We start from the raw sequence: 9475 nt of genomic DNA on the forward strand, positions 1-9475 counted from the left end.
AGCAAAAAGCCAAAGTGGAATTTAACTGAATAAATAGTCTAGCAGTGAACATTACAAAGTAACCTTTTACTTGGTGTTTTTTTTTTTAACAGGGGATAGATGTTTTGCTGCCAGTTTGTGTGTTTATTTTTCAGTTGCCATAGAAAATAATTGACCTATTTTCTTCCAAGAATAAATAACTTTATTCAAGCTCCCTAAAAAAACAGGCAGCCAAAACTTGCACTGAGGCCCCACCCATGCTGTCTGCTGCTACAGCCCACCACAGACAGATTAAGCTTCACCATTTTTACTGAGGCTTTTGAACTGTTGGATGAAAATGTGTTTCTTACAGTACATTTATCCTGCTGACTCCTACTGTTTCAGACTGAAGATATAGTTCTAATGGGAAGCCTAAGGAGATGCAAAATCTAAAGATGGCAAGACATTCAGCAGTGTCATTGCTCTGGGCTCATTCCTTTCTTTTTCCTTGCCATTTCTTTAAATCCCCAAAACAGATCACTATGCCACGTTTCAGAATATTTCTCCTAGTCATTTCTTTTTCTTTTCCCTGCTCTGGATATCTAGGGACTTCATCAAAACCCCTCTAAATTTACAATAAAAGTTGATGGCATCAGAGTTTCAGTGCTAAATAGATTAGCCTTTGTTTCTGGATAATTTTCTTTTGTTTCTACATAGATGTGAAAACTGAACTCCTCATGCGGCCGTTTGCTCCATTACCCTCTCTGTAGCCCTAGAATATGTACTCAGACACTACTCCAGTTGCTTTTCCCCCTCATGCTAGTCCTGGACTATCCATCTCTGCATGTTTTTCATGTTTGCATAGTGCTGTCCACTTGAAATAATTCTAAAATTATTTCTGCCAGATTATAGGCAGTGTTTCTATTTATATATTATAGCTTTGTCTTTTTCATTGCTGCTAAGAAATGCACTAAATCTTTGAGAGTTTTATCTATTGCTTTGTCCAGCAACATTTCTGGTCAACGTTCAGTGGTGTACATGGCTAGGGATGCAGCCTTGTCATGGCTGAGACTGTAGCACATCAGCCTTATTTTCTGAAAATACAGAAACGTGTGGAAAATGCAGCACAAAGGTTACACAGAATGAAATTATAGCCTTGTTAATTCTGACTGTATGTTCTTGCAATGGCTGCTACTTCTTTTCCTCTTGTGCAAAAGAGTTAGTCTTCACACCCATCTACTAGGCAGTCAAAAACATGACCCAGAAGGAGAACTAGGTAGAAAATTTCCAAGAATCATGGGTGCATCTGTGTTGTTCATTAGGCCACATTTGAACCCAGACCTGCTCCTTTTCCTTGTAGGAAGGCCTGACTTGGCAGTGGGGTCAAGCACATACTAGAGGACAGTATGGGAATACCCTGGACCAAGCAGCCTTCTCCATGAGACTTTGCTCTGCCTGGTGGGCACCATTCTTCTATCAAGCTGAAAAGGACAACCCTGTGCTTCCCCCTGGGCTGTAGGGATAAAGCTGGTGGGCCCAGCAAGGCACTGCAGGTGTGAGCACGTGCCATGCACCAGCTTCTCCTCTGCCCTGCAGACCTCTACAGGGTACTTCCCATGGGGACATGTATGTGGTTCCCAAGCCTTTCCATCACATCTGCAGAGGGAAATACCCTGTCTCCCAACTACCCTTATAGAACATCATGTGTGCTGTAAAATACAGTTCTTTAAACAAATCCAGCTTATTTGTAAATCCGGTTTTAAAACATGCAAATATACAAAAATGTTTTCTTAGTGCATATTACAAGATTGCTTCAGATACTATATTAAAATTGAGCATAGCTGGAATTCCTGAGGTGAATAAGACTGATGACCACTGGGAAAAAGAAAGAAAAATTATTATTTACTCAGTGCTGGCTGTAGCATCAAGTTAAAAAAAGAAAGTTTTTGATCTTATGTCTTCTCTCCAAGTTTTCATGGATGTGAGCTAAGTGACCCCAGAGATGCTTACCAGTCTCACCATTCCATGGTGACACATTTCTTCACGTTCTCCATCGACTGATAGCCAGATAAATAGAGGCAATGTTTATTTTACAACTCAGCAAATCTTTCAAATATTATTACTGTGCCATATTTCCTCTGTTTTATTTTATTTCAAGTGGAATTCTATTTAAGACTTTAGGTCACTGCTTTATGCCCTTAGGTTGGGTAGAGATCTTTAACCAAGCCACTGTAAATAAACAGTAGTGATTTTCATGTGATTGCAGACTGTGACAATGCTGCTGGGAACATTTTCTTTAAATGTCGTGTCACTTTCACCTACTGCCTTCAGGCCAGTGCATGACATGCAGTAAGTGTCAGGTGAAATGTCACATCTGTAAGGAAGAGCTTGTGTGGATGTTAAAATGGAATGTGGAAAAATGGTGTCACATACCCTGTAATCTAATATTGTTCTGCCTTAAAAGGCATGTTTTCTCTGTGGAGATATGTGTTTAACCAAAATGACTTCTGCTTGAAGTTCAACAGAACTAAACTTATCTGTCTATCCCCAGCTTTCTTGGGAAGCTTTTGCTAGAGTGGTTCGATTCCAGGTCCTTGTATATTTTGCTGACATGATAAGAGCCTTTAACAAATAAACCCGGAAAATGGAAAGAAGAGGCATGACATTAATTTGTCTTATGGCATGGGAATAGCAGCTTTCTCCTTAGACATGAGAATAGCATTCTACCTCTTAGAGTCCAAGTCTTAGGAGAGTCCCTATTCTTATACTTGGACAAAAACAAGCGTAAGAATAGGGAGGGTATCTTGTGGTGCTTCCCTGGTACATACTCAGCTCAGGGTTTTAAGAGCTTGTGATGCATTTTGAGAAGTGTCTCTTTTCTATAAGCTTTGGATTTGTCATCTGTTAGCTGTGTTTGATATCCATAGTTCTTATATTAGAAAAGACAGTAGACAGTTCACTGCTATTCACCTTTTCTTTGCTGCTCTCTTTTTTACAGAAGTCTTATCACAGGATCCCTCCATTGTGTTCTGGGCTGCATGCCATTCCTTGCAGGGAAGCTGTTGTTTAGCTTCAGCAGTCCATCTTCTCCTTCTCTTTATCTTTTCTATTTTTACTATAAACTTCTTGAGATGAGGGCACTGGAAGTACATGCAGTTTTCAGGTTCTGGGTCCACTATGAATTCATGACCTACTCTTCTTCAAATAATTCCCTGCATTTTAACAGCTTAATTGTTCATTAGTAAAGATTTAAATTTCAAAATCTCTCTGGAGTGAGAGATATAGGTTTGTTTCTCCCACAGGCATTACTTTACATTTATGCATTCTGTTTCATTTGTTGTTTTATTACTCCCTTAACATCATAAGGATCTCCTGCAAATCTTCACAGTCAGCTTTCATTTTGATTACCCTGAACAGTACAGTATTATCAGCAAATTCTGCCACTTCTCTGTTTAGCCCCTTTTATAGTGCACTCTCTACCACTGGTTTTACTGGTTTAGCTGGAGTTATCAATAATTTTGAATTCTTATTTCTGACAAATTTATGACATTCCATGCAGCTGGCACTGAGGTGGTTTTAAACAAGGAATTACATGTAACAGCTAACAGTTCAGCTATTTCAGACTTGTGTTCCTTTATAATTCTGCTCTGAAAAACATCTGGATACAGTGACTTGTTACTGTTCACTCCGTTGCTGGTTCCAGTTCCACTAAAAATTTGTGACACAGCCTCAGATTCAGCCACCAGGAAGAAGGTGCCTGACAGGGAAACGTTCCTAGAGCCTCCAAAGAGAGCACAACTACAAAAGAAATAGTTCTCTGTTTCTGGTGTCATCTTATGGTCTCTCGTTACTCCTTTTTATGCTTGGCCATTGATTGCCCTGTGAACTTTCTGGCTGGCTCTTTATTCCTCATCAATTTGAAAAAGAATTTATATGACATTTTATGTCTTCTTCAAGTTGTTCCTCAAACTCTTCCCCAACCTGTCTTATTTATGCATTTATATTTAACCTGACAGTTTTAATATGATTTCCCATTTTCTCCTCTCAACATAGCCTGAGATATTTGAAAGCTGTCTTTTTTTTTCCTTCAGACACCTTCCATTAATCTGATATTAAATCATGTCAGTTTATTGCAGTGGGTAGAGTGCACTGATCTATCTGAAGTCTGACATTCTTCTAAGTCCTAGGTATCTTGGCTATAAATACTCTTCATGGTAGCTGCTAACTTTTACTAGTTTAGTTGCCATTCTTATGCCTTTTCTTTCAATAAGTCTCCTTTTTTTTTAGGCAACCACTACTGAAGTAGATTTTGAAGATGTGCTCCTCACCAAAATTTTGGTTTCCTAGATTTTAAATCTAGGTGCATAATAGTCAGTTGTTCATTTTCACACCCAGGGAGACTCATCCTGACAGGTTTTTTTCCATGACACTGCCAGGTACTGTCTTGTCTGCCTGCCTCTCTCTATCTTTTCCTGTGGCAAAAGCTGCATATATTAGAGTTTGGAGTTCCTTGGTCTCCTCTTTGCTAAGTAGCATTTGCCTAGTCCACCTTTTGGCTGATGAGAATTTGAATGACTAGCAGCAAAAACATTAAAATGGGTATGGAGATCAAAATGCTCATTTTTACCCAACACTGATATCTCCAACACTGATAAAACTCTCATTGGTATCAAGGCGAACACGTATCACAGTGCTGCTTGGCCTCCTGAGCACCTGTTTCTTTATTTTCCATTCCAGAGCCTCTGTCATTACCTTTGGGACGTTGCTGCTTCCTTCCCATTTTTCTGAATACCTGGACACAACAGTTTTGTCTTTATGTGCTTCTTTCAAACATGATGAGTGATTCCTCCCATGTCCATTCAGCGAAGAGGTCATACAGCCAGTCATGCATTCTCTAATTCTCTCTTCATTGCAACTGTACTTTCTTCCAGTGAAAGATTCCCTTCCTGGAGCTATTTAACTGGATCAACATTCAACTCTCCTATGTCTAGGCAGAAGGATAATTATGTAGTGTCATCCCAGACTCAGAAATAAAACTGCCGGCCACACAACAGCACCATCACACTGCATTTGATAGATCAGTCCCAGGGCTCTTCATATTTGCCAACACATCAGCATCACTACCTCTGCCCTCAAGCTGATCATCTTCTCTGCACACCCTCTTCATCTGACCTCAGAAGCAAGTCTCCTAAACTCACATTTCCTATGTGATGCTATAAAACAGGGCAGTGGGCTTCCTCACCTCACTTAATAATTTATTAGTAAGTAAATTATTAAAATGCATACAGAAAGGAGAAAAAATGGCAACTATGCTATAAATAGAACAAGCTTGCTACTTGAGCAGTGATCCATACTGAGCTTCTAAATTATTTAACTCACAGCTGCAATTCATTAGTTTCTTCCAGTATGAAAAAAATGCATTAATTTCTATCATAATTCTCTGAATATACACTGAGCTGAAGATCTAGAGAGCCCCTGATAATTTACAGTATAAAAAAATCTGCTTAACCAAACCCTATTAGCTCAAGTTTACCTTTATTTTTCAAAGATATCCTTGAGGTTAGAATTGGGTCTATACACTGATGACAGCTACAGCACAGTAGAAAAATGAGTAAGGGAGGTTTAAATTGGTAACATCAGGATGCTGCAGCCACAGTAACCTTGACATAAACCAGCTGTGAGCTTCTCAGGCTAAACCAGCATTGAGATGAATCAGTTTTAATAATACTTCTGGCTTGTATGCCATTTTAACTGTATATGAAGGTCTTTCAGGTTTATTGAGTTTAAGAGATATTGTTATTACACAGTTTTATTTGCATGAGTCCTATAAAACTTAAGCAATAATCTCTCCACATGCTATATACTTTAGATGGTCTCATGTGACTCGTAAAGAAGTTTGTGGTAAATGCTGTATCACAGAACTGGGCCAGTGGGCCCAAGTGTAGCCATGAAGCTCAGAACAAATCTTATGTCTGTGTACAAAAAGCCAAAGAAAAACATTTAATTCTCAGTTGCTGCTTTCAATTCTGACTGAGGAATGGGCCTGGAAGTGCCTGATCCTTCAGCAGTTGTGCCACTACTATGCCTTACAAATGGTGCAAGGTAACCCTGTCGGCCCACTAATAGTAAAGTTTGCTTTAAGGTCAGCAAATATAAGTATTTTCATTTGGACTCACCTAAAGACACAACTACAGGAGTGCTTGTTATTCTGATTATTTATTGTCTTGAGTGATCAAAAGTATGCATGCTTTAACAAGTCTCACAGTGGACTTTTATGGCCATCACTGTGTTTAATGTGACTTAAGAGTGGAGTGGAGTGGAAAGTTTTGGGACAGAATCTGCATTATGGCTAGTTTGCATTCCATCTCACTTTGAAAACAAATCTAAGCAGTAATGAGGTGAAGTTTGATGGTAGCTCATTCTTGTTTCATATTCCCAGGATGCTTTGTCTTTACCCTTCTGGTGAACTTCTTACTTTTTTAGCAAGGAGGCCAATCAGAAATAGCCTTGAAAAGCAAGTCCCATTGCATGTTGATTTGCCTTGAATGAAAAACTTCTGAGGCCAACTTGGATCACAATCTTTGAATCTGAAATTTAAATAATTAAAATCTTATTACTGGAGCTTGGTGACCCATCAATATAATCTAATGACCTTTTTGAAATGGAACATTTTTAGACTCTCTTCAGTGTAAACCAACAAAATTGGACAACCTCTGCATGCACCCTCTTGGTGGTGATTTTACCACTAACAACTGCAGTGTTAAAAATTATAGTATCTGTCTGGTATCACAACAATATTGTTGAAAAAATGTATTTTTTTTAAAAAAAAAGTATTAGCACTCTGGCATTACTTATGAAAAAAAGCAATTAGGGGTAGGAAACTGGATATATGCCATGCCATATAATTCAGAGTTGCAGCAGTGGGAAAGCAAATAAACATAGCTGATAAAACCAGGTGTAACATGGTAAGCCAATAAGACCTGAGAGGTAATCCTGCCCAAAGGGATTCGAAATATTTGAAGAGAGATGCTCCTGGTGGAGACCCCCATAGCACTATTGCAATTGTCTCTAACTGATGGATATTTGAAGACATAATTTTCATCACAGCCTGTGAGCTGAAATTCAACAAATTTCTCTAGTTCTGTCATTTCCTAACTTACTGCCCCTATTTGCCTTGAACCAAGAAACATACATCCACAGCCATTGCTTTTACATTTGCAGAAGGGGGGGGGAGGTTGTAAACACCCTGATTTCATCTTACTTGGCTCAAGGTAATCATCTTAACCTTCCTTTCCAAAACTGTCATTAATAGTAGCATTTGGTTGCATTTGAACAAATGATCTCACAACAAATATATGCCTTTGGTGTTCCACTTTCTCATCATTCCGTGATTTTTCCTTCAAGAAGCGGAAATTTGAAGTGTAAATAGCAATTTATAGTAGTGGTGAGACCCTTTGCAAAGTAGAAACTCACAGCTTGAGAAAGGTCTTTTTACAAAACTGGGTTTGCTGTCTGGTGTGACTGGATGATGATCTGATTGCTCTCACTGAACCAGAATGAAGACCAGACTGGAGCTGTTCAGGAAGGGAGGACAAAATGTAGTGTCATTGGAAAATGCTGATCTGTCTAAAATAGCATATTCTTTGGAAATAGTTTATTTTCAACAAAGTTTTCCCAAATCACAGGCATATTTCTTTTTAAAACTTGCCCAGTTTTCTGATAATTCATGTAATGGACTGTTCAGGAGATTGTGTTTCTGAGGTCTAAAGCTCTGGCCAGTCTTAAAGTAGGTTGAGTTGGAAGGAGCTGAAGACCCGAAGTTTAGTTTGAGTCTTCAGAACAGAGAGGTGGTTTGCAGATTAGAGCACTTCACAAAATACTCAGAAGAAATCCCTGGTTGCTGGCTTCACAGTTCTGCCTCTGGGCTCCAGCAGCTGATGATGGTTTCTGCAGAGAGCAAGCAAGGTCCATTGCTCAGCCTTTATGACAGGATACCAGAGCAGAAATAATTCAGCACCTCAAGATCCATCCTGGCAGCAACATGACTGCTCCTCTCATTTCTGTCCCTGCAAAACCTCACTGTGAAGCACCTGTCTCTGTCCTGTGCTGGGGAGGAGGATGAGGACATTGCCATGACAGACTTGGGAGGAGAGAAGCAGCACCTCAGAGAGCAGTTCTTCATAAATCTTCCACAGGTAAAGGCCTGATTAGGGGCTTGAGAGAGAGAATTAATTTTTGGACTGGGGATGGAATCATGGGGTGGCTTGGTGGTGGTTACAGAGCGTGCAAAGCAGGGGTGCCTACTCTCCAGGCCAGCTGATGGTCAGAGATGCACAGGATTTGAAGCCCCCTCAGTCCCTTCTCGCTGCAGCACCAGTCACAGGAGCACTGGGAGCCTCAGTTCACACGGGGGCTCACAAGACTTTCCCTCTGCTCCCCACTGGAGGACTGGGTGCCAAATGTAAACACTGCAGTTTTTAGCCTGCCTGAGCTGAGGTTAGAAGCTGGGAAGCCAGGACACAGACGGGGACTTTTAATTGTCCTGGGCTCTCTGCCAGGCAGGGGGGAGCTGGGCCAGGCCACAGGGCTGCACAGTGAACACGCCAGGGAGCCCCCAGGAGGTAAGGCAGCTTCGTCCCCTTTTGAAAAAAATAACAAAACAAGAAGACCAGAGACATTTGTGGGGGATGACAATGACTCTAGTTACCATTCCAGATCAGAGGGGAAATCTTCCATGTTTCAGAGTAAGAGCAACTAAGTTTTAGGCAATTGTAGCTGCAGTCTCAGGGCTTCCATCTATGCAACTGCTTAGGCATCTACAGGCTCACAGAGGCAGAGCTAATGGCATCCTTGCTCCAGCCCTTCATTGGGGAATGTTTCTAATGTATATTCAGATTTTAGAAGACAAAACACATATGTCTCACACTAAGCCAGTACTCCCTCTCTTATTTTCTTCAGGACACTGTCACATTGTGACTGTCAGAATATTGTCATTGATACCTACAGAGGTCTGTCTCTGTTATAAATGCTTCAGATATGGCTGAACGTATCACACAAATTTGACCCTAAATATAAAGCACTTTCAGTCCTTGCTCTGTGGTAACCATAGAAACAAGGCTAAAGAAATGTTGCCTCTTGTATCTGCAGGAGAACCTGACAGTCTTAATTCTCATGATAGTGCTAAGTCCATGCATGCCATGAGTATCACCCGGTAGTTCTTCTGAGCTTTGCAAATAACAATACATGGCAGAATAAAAAAAACAAAACAAACCAAAAGAAGACAAACAAAAAAAATCAACTGAGAAGCCACTCACATTCTTGGACTTTAAAGTCTCATGGTGAGCAGGATCCAGACTCTTTCTTCCTCTGTCAGCAGCACTTCTGTCTGCTCCTGCTCTGTCTGCTGTCAGTCCTGCAATGACCCCTCAGCCTTTGCTGGCAGGAGCTCAGCTCCAGGCTGGGCTGGTGCTGGCAAGGTTAGCATTGCCATCCCTGCAGGCAGGGCACAGTAACCCCC

The 9475-nt window shown here is 40.6% G+C and overlaps 1 long non-coding RNA gene across 1 annotated transcript; it reads right to left on the reverse strand.

The window, feature by feature from the left end:
- Positions 1-6155: 6155 nt before the first annotated feature.
- LOC115598111 lies at positions 6156-9475 on the reverse strand. Its single transcript, XR_003987391.1, has 2 exons — positions 9273-9475; positions 6156-6545 (listed from the first exon to the last, which is right to left on the reverse strand). It is a non-coding gene; the product is annotated as an uncharacterized LOC115598111 (long non-coding RNA).

This window comes from Calypte anna, chromosome 3 (genome assembly GCF_003957555.1).
Source record: "Calypte anna isolate BGI_N300 chromosome 3, bCalAnn1_v1.p, whole genome shotgun sequence".
In the NCBI taxonomy this organism is placed as follows: domain Eukaryota; kingdom Metazoa; phylum Chordata; class Aves; order Apodiformes; family Trochilidae; genus Calypte; species Calypte anna.